Genomic DNA, 10,790 nt, shown 5'->3' on the forward strand with positions numbered 1-10,790 from the left:
GAAAGTGTAAGGGCCCAAATTCGATCCCTAGTACCAAAAACACAAAAACAAACCCAGTTGTTCCATGCATGAAGCCAGGTGTGGTGGCACATGCCTGAGGTAGGAGTTTTGAGCTAGCTGCAATTAAGCAAGAACCTACCTTGCAATTTTAAGATGCTCTGGTTTAAATTCCCCAGTCCCATTAAAAACAACAGGGCCAGTGATTTGGCTCAGTGATTCCGCCACCTGCCTCGAAAGCAGAAGGACCTGAGTTTGATCCTTTGTACCAAAAAGACAACAAAACAGGACATGATGGCACACACCTGTAATCCCAGCACTCCAGAGGCTGAAGCAAGATCTCCCAAATGTTCAAGGTCAGCCTGGGCTACATAGTGAGTTCATGGCAGCCTAAACTACATAGACCCTGTCTCAAAAAGACAAAACCAAAAAAAAAAAAAAAAAACAACCTTGCAAATATTTTAGAAAATATCCTAGAAACACTCGTTTTTCAGAACTTCATCAGGCCTTTAAGTAAAACATATTATTGGACCCTCTATAAAAATTGCTTAAAAAGCTGAGTTTGGTTAACACCTTTAGTGCCAGCACTCTCAAAACTGAGGCAGGAGGATTGAAAGTTCAATCCAGTCTGGACAATTCAATGACTTAGCAAGACCCTGTCTCAAATTTTAAAAATGGATGAGGACATAGCTCATTGTAAGCTCAAACAAGCAACTCAGAAGATCCTTTCCTTACCCTGGGGAAATTTCCCACTGTGTTACATTTTACAACCAAATTTTAACAAGTTAGCAAGTTAGACACTGATACTTCCAGTGGATTTGTGTGACCTGTAGTAGAGATTGAAACCCCGGGATGTGAGGGTGATCTGGCTGTGACATCTGTCACTCCACTGATTGCCAGGGTTGATTCAGCTGCTCTGGCTGGCTAGGCAGGTGTCCCCTTCCTCCCTCACTGCTCCGTGTGTGTCCCTCCTCAAACTGCACCCTCCTTCCCAAAGGACACCACCCACCCCCACCCCCACCCCCACAAAGGGGGGCGGTTTCCTCTGTCAGGACTATGCAGTAGCTGTGCTCCCCTGCTAGGACCTCCAAACAAGCTGTCAAGATTGAAACCAGGGCTTTTGCACTAAGCTACATCTCTAGCCCCTTTTTAAATGTTTTGTTTTGAGGCAGTGTCTTCCTAGATTGCTTAGTTGTCCAGGCTGGGCTCTGACTTGCAGTTCTCCTGCCTCAGGCTCCCAGAGCACTGGCGTGACAGATGCGCACCCTGTGCCCAGCAGTGCATCACTTTTGCATTAGTTGGAGCCATAACATGATGTCACTTGCCACAGTAGCATGTTTAAAAACCAGGCCTATTACTTGGCAGTATTTCTGTGAGGCTATAATAGTAGCTTTTGAGCTTCCTCAAAAATACTAAGGGTATAGCTGTATGTAGTCATGCATGCCTGAAATCCCAGTGCTCAGGAGGCGGAGGTAGAATTGCTGTGATTTGGAGGCCAACCTGGGCTAAATAGCTCAAGCCCAGCCTGAACTGTATATGGAGACGCTTGTCTGTCCTGGTTGCTGTCTATCCCCAGAGCAGTTAACCATGTTGGGTCCTAGCAGATAGGGTGCCTCATAAATGGGTGTCACTTGGCTGACTAAATTCTAGTCTGTTTCTCTGTGGCAGGGAGAAAAACCTTGCTTTGAGAAGCCAGAGGACACCTGTGCTGTGGTTCAGAGGAGGTTTTGTGCTAATTCTTTTGTCCCTGCCTTGGTTGAGAGGGGTGGTTTAGGAGAGTCGTACTCAGTCATGAATGGCAGAGAAGTACTTCTACCCTTCCGTGGGCACCTGTGAAGTCTCCAGCAATTCATTGCAGTGCTTCCAGCTGGCCTGCTCCATTCACATATTAAGTATTTTATAATGTGCTCTGGAAGCAAATAACCTTTTAAAATCAGTTGAATAAAAAATAAAATAACACTGGACGTCGTGGCGCATGCCAGTAATCCAAGCACTTGGGAGGCTGAGACAGGAGGACCGCTGTGAGTTCAAGACTAGCCTGGGCCACATAGTGAGTTCCAGGGCAGTCTGAATTATATAGTGAGACCCTGTCTCAAAATAAATAAATAAATAAATAAAATAAAATCAGTTGAATAACTTTGGCATTATACTTTCACATTTTCAAGAATTGCAAAAAAAAAGTAAGTGGAAAATAAGAATTTGCCTATATGTGAGCTGAAAATACTAAGAAATAGTGCACTGTATACTAAGAAGCTAAAGGGATAAGGAAGTGGTGTATTAATGTAAGGAATTGAAGAGAAAGGACAATGTTGGTAGAAAATATGTGCCAGTTTACATATGAATTTTTTTTAAACTTGGTCAAAAATCAGAATCCATGGGCCGGGGATTTAGCTCAGTGGTTCCACCACCTGCCTCACAAGCGCAAAGAGCTGAGTTCGATACCTGGTACCCTCAAAAAAAAAATCAGAATTCTACCAGGGGTGGTGGTGCATACCTACAATTCCTGGTACTCCCAAAGGCTGAAGTGTGAGGATCACAATTTTTTTTTAATAATTCTTCCATGTTTTTTGTTTTTATTTTTTTGTACCAGGGATCGATTGAACTTGTGCTTACAAGGCAATTGGCAGCACCACTGAGCTAAATCCCTGGCTCCTGAGGATTGCAAAATTGCCACCCTGGGCAATTTAGCAAGGCATTGGCTCAGGAAAAAAAAAAAAAAAAATCTCAGGGAGAGGGGTCCTACAGAACTTGTCTAGCATGCATGAAGGCCTGGGTTCGATCCCCAGTGATGCAAAATAAGAAAATAGATTTTTTAAAAGTTAAAAGGATTGGAAAAGTAGCTCAGTGGTAGAGCAGTTAGCTGGCATGAATAAGGCCCTGGGTTCAGTCCCTAGTCTTGAAGGAGAAAATCAGGATTTAGCTTTGATTTTGGCAAGTCATTTAACCTTTGTTACCCCTGTAAAATGAAATCGTGGTATCTACATGGTATGTGGTGAAGATTAAATTAGTGCGTCCCATGCTGAGTGTCTGACACATAAAACTCAGTGTTTGCCATTAATAGTCCTCTCCCAATTGTGCCAGCCAGAAATCTGATCATTGATTCTTCCTCACTCAACCATCAACTGCGTCTTTTTAATCCCTTCTGGCTGTGTCTGTATGACTAAGTACCAAACTGTAGTTGTAACAATCATCGTAACTTCTGGATTACAACAGCTTACTGCCTTTGTGTTGCCTGGTTCCAATCCATTCACACATGAGCCCAGATGATTATAGCAAATTGTAATTCTGCCAGGTGTGGTGGTGGACACTTGTAATCCTATCACTTGGGAGGCTGAGGCTGGAGTATCTGAGTTCAAGGTCAACCTGAACTACATAGCAAGAACATGTCTCAAATAAATTTTTAAAAATCTAATTTTGATCTCTTAACTTGGCTATTTAAACTGGTAATTGGTCCCATTGTCTTCAAGATAATCCAAATCACACATCTTTACCAGTTTTCGGGGTAAAGAGGGCACTGCCATGTGCAGAGTCTCCTGTGCAAGGTTCCTGTGTGTTTGACCACATCCTGCTGGATACAACTCTTGTCACAGCTTGAGGCAGGATTGAGATAGGATTGATTTTGGTCTGGCGAACCTGGTGGTGACCACTGAAGGGACAAATGATCCATTTGTCTGTGATATCATGATGATTCTGCACTAGATAAGATGATAAGAAATCCTAAAAAAAGAAAAAAAAGATAAGTAAAAAGATCCTGAAAGCAGGGCCAGGGATTTAGTTCAGTGGTGCTGCCACCTGCCTTGCAAGCACATGGTCCTGAGTTTGATCCCCAGTCCAGGGGATGGACCTAATGCTAATAACAATGACTTTTCTCTCTCTCTCTTTTTTTTTTTAAGACAAGGTCTCACTACATCGTTCAGGCTGACCTCAACTTTAGGTGATCATCCTGCTTCAACCTCCCCAGTGCTGGGTTATAGGTGCGTGCCACCACACCTGGAGTTTAACGCTAAGTACACAATGTAGTGCCATTAAGCATATGAACAGTGAGTGTTACATAAGTGTTGTTACTATGTTTCCAGGTCTTTCATATCTGAAGCAGAAACTCTGTAACCATTAATAAATAGCTCCTACTCCCTTTCTCCAGCTGGTTAGCCTCTATTTTCTGTCTCTGTCTATTATAGATACCTCATAGAAGTAGAATCAAACAGTACTTGCCCTCTTTTGTCCGCTTCATTTCAGTAGCGTGCTGATTTCAATGTGTATCAGTTTGTGCCTGTTACGGCTGCCTGCTGCATCATCTGTGTGCTCCTCACTTTATCCATTCATGTCCATGGACACGTGGGGTGCTGTTAGCATTCACGAGCATGAAAAAGGGTGTGCACATCTCCTGAGACTTTGCTTTCAGTTCTCTTGGCTATACACCCAAAAGAATTGTTGGATCATATGAAATTTCTAATTTTAAGTTTTGATGACTTGCTGTGGCATTTTCCATAGCGGTCACACCATTTCATACTCTTACCAATAGTACACAACAGTTTCAGTTTCTCCCACATCCTCGTCCTCAACAGTTGTTATTTCTGATTTGTTTCTTATTTTGCTTGAATTTTGGAGGGGCTTTGCTGTTGTTTTCTTTTTTTTTTAAGAAGGGTCTCTCTGTGTAGTTCAGGCTGGCCTTGCACTTGCTATGCAACCTAGGTTGGCCTCAGACTCACAGCAGTCTTCCTGCCTCAGCCTCCAGAGTGCTGGGATTATAGGCCTGCACCACCACACCCAGCTTTGGAGGTTTTTGGGAGCCATTCTAACTCATATGTGGCAGTCTCTCCTTATGACTTTGCTTTGGCTTTCACCAATGACTAAAACTGTTGAATATCTTTTCACGCACTTGTTTGTCATCTCTTCTTTAAAGGGATTTGGACTCAAGTCCTTTACACATTTTCCAATTTTTCATTTTTGAGTTGAGTAAATTCTTCATATTCTATCCATATTAGTCTCTTATCTGATACGTGACTTGCAGATATTTTCTCCCATTCTTTGGGTTGCCATTTTGCTGTTCATAGTATCCTTTGATGCACAAAAATTATTGAAGTTTTTTCCAATGCTGAGAATGAATATTTTACACATGCTAGGCAAATACCCTGCCAGTGAGCTATATCCCCCCACCATGTGTTTAATTTTGATGAAGTTCAGTTTATCGCTTATGTTTTTGTCACATCCCAGAAATTATTGCCTATTCAATGTCATGAAAAAACTGCCCTCATTTTCTTCTAAGAGTTTTATTTTTTATTTTCTTAAATTTTATTTATTTTTTTTGGTACCAGGGATCGACCTCGGGTCCTTGCGCTTGAGAGGCAGGCCACCGAACCGCTGAGCTAAATCCCCAGCCCCTAGGAGTTTTAAAAGTGTTGCTTGTAAGTTTAATTAATTTTGTTCAGTCTTTAACACCACACAACCTACAACACTCTTGATTTTGTTTTGTTTTGAGACAGTCTCACTATACAGTTCAAGCTGGTCTTGAACTCACTACATAGCCCGGACTGACCTCAAACTCATGACAATTCTCCTGCCCTGGCCTCTGGAGTGCTGGGATTATAGGCAAATACCATGATGCCCAGCAATACCCTCTTGAAATGGAGGGCTTGGAGGGGTTTTTGTTTGTTTTTTTGCTTTTTAGTACTGGGGATGGAACTCGGGACCTTGCACTTGCAAGGCAGGCAGCAGCAGCACTGAGCTAAATCCCCAGCCAGTTTTTTGTTTGTTTATTTGTTTTTGTGGTCCCTCAGCCTGATACTCAAAGCCAGGCTTTATTCCATTACATTATGCTGCCCATTAGGGAAAGTGGGTTTTGATGTATTTTATTTATTTATTTTGGGTTTTCGTTTGTTTTTTTTGTTTTGAGACACAGTCTCACTAGCCCAGGCTGGCCTAAAACTCATCCTGATCCTCTTGCCTCAGCCTCCGAAATGCTAGGGTGCCCACTGCCATGCCTGGCTTAGTGTGTATTTTTCAGACTTTTCCCACTAGACGTTAGCCTGGTGTGGTGGTCTGCACCTGCGGTCCCAGCTACTTGGGAGGCTAAGGTTAGAGGACCACATGAGCCCAGGAGTCAAGGCCTGCCTGGGCAACATAGCAAGACTCCATCTCTTAAAACAAACGAAAATAAATACCAACATTTGACTACAAAAAAATCTCTTGCTATCTGGGAAATTCTAATAAATTCCTGAAGGAACACCTACATTTTATCATGAGTTTGCCACCAAGGAGACATTTTAGAATTTTAGTTTTTATAGTTTCTAATTTGAAAATATGGTATTTTTTTCATTTCTCACATGTAAAATCATGTCATAATATGGGACATTCTTTTTCCAAACTATGCCTACACGTAAGCTTTTTTTTTTTTAAACCAGGAATCAAACTAGGATCCTTGAGCTTGCAAGGCAGGCAGCAGAACCACTGAGCTAGATCCCTGGCCCACATAAGCATTTTTTTTTTCTTTTTTGAGACAGGGTCTCACTATGTAGTTGAGACTGACCTGGAACTCACTATATAGCCCAGGCTGGTCTCGAACTCACAGCGATTCTCCTGCCTCAGCCTCCCGAGTGCTGGGATTACAGGTGTGCCCGCATATGCTTTTTTAAGTCATTGGTTTACTTGAGACCATACTCTTAGTGAAATAAGTTGGATACATGTGTTTAAATACCACATTATTTCTCTTACTGAAAAGGTCGATAAGGACCAAAATGTATAGCAGATATTGTAAGATAGGAAGAAAATGTTCAAATGCAAAGGGGAACAGGGAGGAGAGAGTGGGAAAGGAACATGGAAAAAGAATAGATGGAAACAAAGCTTTTGTAGTTGAGGAGGGGCAGAAGGGTTGAAGGGAGGGGATGGGATTGGGGAAAAAAGAATCAAGATACATCATGCACAGGTACAAAAACTTCCCTATGATGGATGTGGCCTGAATGTATACCTAAAGTTTACCAATAAACTTAATTATAGCCAGGGATTTAGCTGAGTGGTGCTGCACCTACCTCGCTAGTGCAAGGTTTTGAATTTGATCCCCAGTACCAAAAAGAAAAAAAAAACAATTAAAAAGAAAAAAGGGGAGGTGGGGATTTAGCTCAGTGGTTTCGCTGCTTGCCCTGCAAGCACAAGGGCCCGAGTTTGATCCCCGGTACCAAAAAGAAAAAAGGGAACAATGAGAGTTTTGAACAAAAAGACAAATTACAGGCTTATTATAGAGAGAACGAAGAAAGCAGCACTAGCAGGTCTCATTCAACTGTCATTTACAGAGACCCCTTATTACAACCAGCAGTATCCTAGGTTCTGGGGAAATAAAATATGACGCAATTTTTGCCCTATAGAAATACCTTGAGAAATGTCCGAGGGTGGGGGCAATGTCTCGCCATGTAGTTGAGGCTGGCCTTGAACTCTACGGAGGCCAGGCTGGCCTCACACTCGCAGTCATCTTCCCGCTGGGATTTCAGATTCCACCACCCTAATTGTTCATGACAACACAGGACAACGATCAGGACTGGTTAAAACCTGTTCTAGCTTCCATTAGTACCTGACGCTGTATACCCTTGGCCGCTTTCTCTGATTCTCACATGAAATGCTTAGACCTCGCCATCTTGCCGGCGGAGACCACGCCCCGTGGTTTTCTGCCTGGAGGGTTTTGTCGCAGAGCGCTGGCCCGGCAGTGTGAGTGGCAGTCGGTCACTTAGGCAGAGCTGGACAGAACTACGGCGTCTGTAATTTGCAGTTGAAGCGCGACTACACTTTTCAAACTTTGATCGATCGATTGATTGCGCTACTGAGGACTGAATCCGGGCTCTCACAGCTGCTAGGCAAGCTCTCTACCACTGAGGTACATCCCCAGCCCTTGCTCAAACAATTTAATTTTTAAAACATTTTACATTTGAGACAAGCTCTAGCAAAGTTATCCAGACTAGCCTCAAACCCGCCACCTTCCTGTCCTCCACCTCCGGGATGAGTGGGATCACAGGTACCTGTGCGCCCCTGCGGGAGCTCGGGGTTGAGTCCATTTCTGCAGCGTTGAGGTTTTATTTTTAAATAAATCGGTAAAGCCGTCCTGAATAGGGTTACTGGTGAGGAATTTTGATCAAAGTTAGTATTTTCCCAAGCCACGTACACCGCGATGTGCTACAGGAACCACTGCCGAGGTTACAGGGCCGTAGCAGGCAGGTCGGGAAGGTTCACTTTGTTCTTCCCATGCCCTTCTTGGTTCTTGCCCTCCAGCCTGAAGACAGGCGCTCCAAGGCCGGGTTTCCTCGCCCTCTCCTCGGGGACCCACTAGGTGCTACCGCGGCCCGGCTGCAGGACTTCAGGCTGCACAGGAGGCTGGAACACGCGGGTCGCGCCATCTCAAGGGCTTACGCTAAATGTGCTCTCGGGGGTATGATGTCTTAGGGTCAGTTGTGGGCCTCACTTGCCTCCTGCAAAACATCAGTTATTACGCTTTGGTAAAACATCTGTTTCGAAGTCCTGAGTAATTTCTCCCACCAGACGCTGGAGAGGAAGTTTGAGAATCAGAAGTTCACTGGACTTCTGTTAAGGTCTAATTTTAGAGGGCCACTGTTCCAGGCCTGTAACGATGAAGTTTCTTCACCTATCCAGTAGAGGGCGCACTGGTGGGTTTGCGCAGTCTGCTTTGCAGGAGCCATGGGATAGGCACATCCTTATTAGGTCCATTCTCCTTTGGCGGAGCAGCGGCGCTGTTAGAGGTGACAGCTGCGGCTATGAACACAATTCTGGAGTAGAGTAGATCTTATAGAGCATTTTACTCTTCGCAGATGGAAATCCTGCTAGCACTCTGTGTGTGTGTGTGTGTGTGTGTGTGTGTGTATGTGTGTGTGTATTGTTGTTGGCAGCATTGTGATAAATCCAAGGGCCTTGAGCTTGCAAACATTTTACCAGGGAGCTATACCCCCAGCCACAGGAATAGTTTTTAGTAGGGCAGCAATATGATCTTTCTAATGCAGTTACAAAATCAGAGACTAGACAAAAAGGGGACAAGGTGGAAACATGAAAAAGCAGTTGCAAGACTACCAAAATAGTCCAAACTGCTCTGAGCGTGGTGGCACACACCTATAATCCCAGCACTTGGGAGGCTGAGGCAGGAGGATCGCTGTGAGTTCAAGACCAGTCTGGGCTACATAGTGAGTTCCAGGTCAGTCTCAACTACGTAGTGAGACCCTGTCTCAAAAACCAAAAAACAAACAAATAAAATAATCCAAACTAACAATGATAGTAGTGAAAGGCAGGTGAGTACTGAGTTCTGTAAGCCAGGGCCAGTGAAACTTGTTGATGGATTAGAGAGAAAAATGAGTCCAGGATTAATCCAAGATCACTGCTCCGAATAAATGGATAAATGGAGTTGTCATCAATTGAAAGGAGACAGAAAGACAGAATGGGGAGTTGGAGGGTGTGGTGGTGGTGATTAGAAATAGGATCTTTTTCATTGTGTCAAGTTTGAGATGTCTATTATACACTTAGGCAATCGGATATTATATGTCATATTTTGTAGCCACTTTAGGCATTCCGCAAGTGCTCTCCCCTGAGCTATGCTCACAGCCCTTCCCTCTGGTAGTCCTCACAGCAGCCATATGAGGCGGGGGGGCTGTACTGGGACTGAATCCAGGTTAGTGCTGACTGACACTCCCAGCCCTTTTTATATTTTTATTTTGATACTTGCTTTCATTGTATTGCCCAGGCAGCCTAGGACTTGCCATCCTCCTGCCTCAGCCTCTTGAGTGGCTAGGGTGACAGGCATGCCCTGTTGCACCAGAGGATTTGTTTGTTCTTCTGTGTATCACATGTTACAGGTGAGGAAACACAGGGTTGAGGTAACCTGCCTATAATACAACTAATAAAGTGGCTTTGGCTTTAACGCCAGCGGCTTTGCCTAATAGCTAAGCAATACTGAATCTGCTTGATACAGAGTAGTGGGTAGTTGATAAGTATCTGTTCCTGAATGAACGAATGAATGAATAAACAAAGTACATACAGCAAGCTGCTTTCCTAGGAGTCCTTTCTGTTTGTTTTTCTGGGTGATCACCTGCACTATTGTTAAATTAGGGAGTTAAGGTTAAGGAGAAATGGCTTGTATTAGTGATCATGACTCGGATTTATTATCAGAAAGGCCAAATGCAGCCCCCCGCTTCAGGTCTCATGTAACTTTCACCCCTACCCCTTGGTTCTGGAGTTTGAATCAGATTTTCACACTTCGCTATGTGCCCAGCTCTCCCCCCCGCTTTGGTACCGGGGATCGAACTCAGGTCCTTGAGCTTCCGAGGCAGGCAGCAGAACCACTGAGCTGAATCCCCGGCCCCCTCTTTTTCATTTTTTTGAGCTAGAGTCTCGCTTTGAAATTCAGGCTGACCTCAAACTCACAGTGATCCTCCTTCCTCATCCTCCGAGACTGCTGGGATTGCAGACGTACACCACCTCACCGAAGTTAGCACATTTATTTACTTACTTATTTCTGAGCCATCTCCTTAAGTAGTCAGGCTGTCCTTGAACTGTGTAACACAATCAAACTCAGCCTCCCGACTGCTGGGGTTATAGGCGTGTTCCACCACGCCCGGCCAACGCTTATTTTTAACACGAGAAAAGCTGTAAGCCCAATTTCTGCTTTAGTGGGACAATGCCCGTGGAGTAATCTAGTTGTCAGATCTGACTGGGGAAACCGAGGCCCGCAACACGCACCGGGAAACTTTCAGGGTTCCGCGGGGCCTGCGCGCCGCCGCGGGGAAAGGGCCAATTGCGGCTGCGCACTG

This window comes from Fukomys damarensis, unplaced genomic scaffold, assembly GCF_012274545.1.
Source record: "Fukomys damarensis isolate Sample0158 unplaced genomic scaffold, DMR_v1.0_HiC HiC_scaffold_33, whole genome shotgun sequence".
NCBI lineage: Eukaryota > Metazoa > Chordata > Mammalia > Rodentia > Bathyergidae > Fukomys > Fukomys damarensis.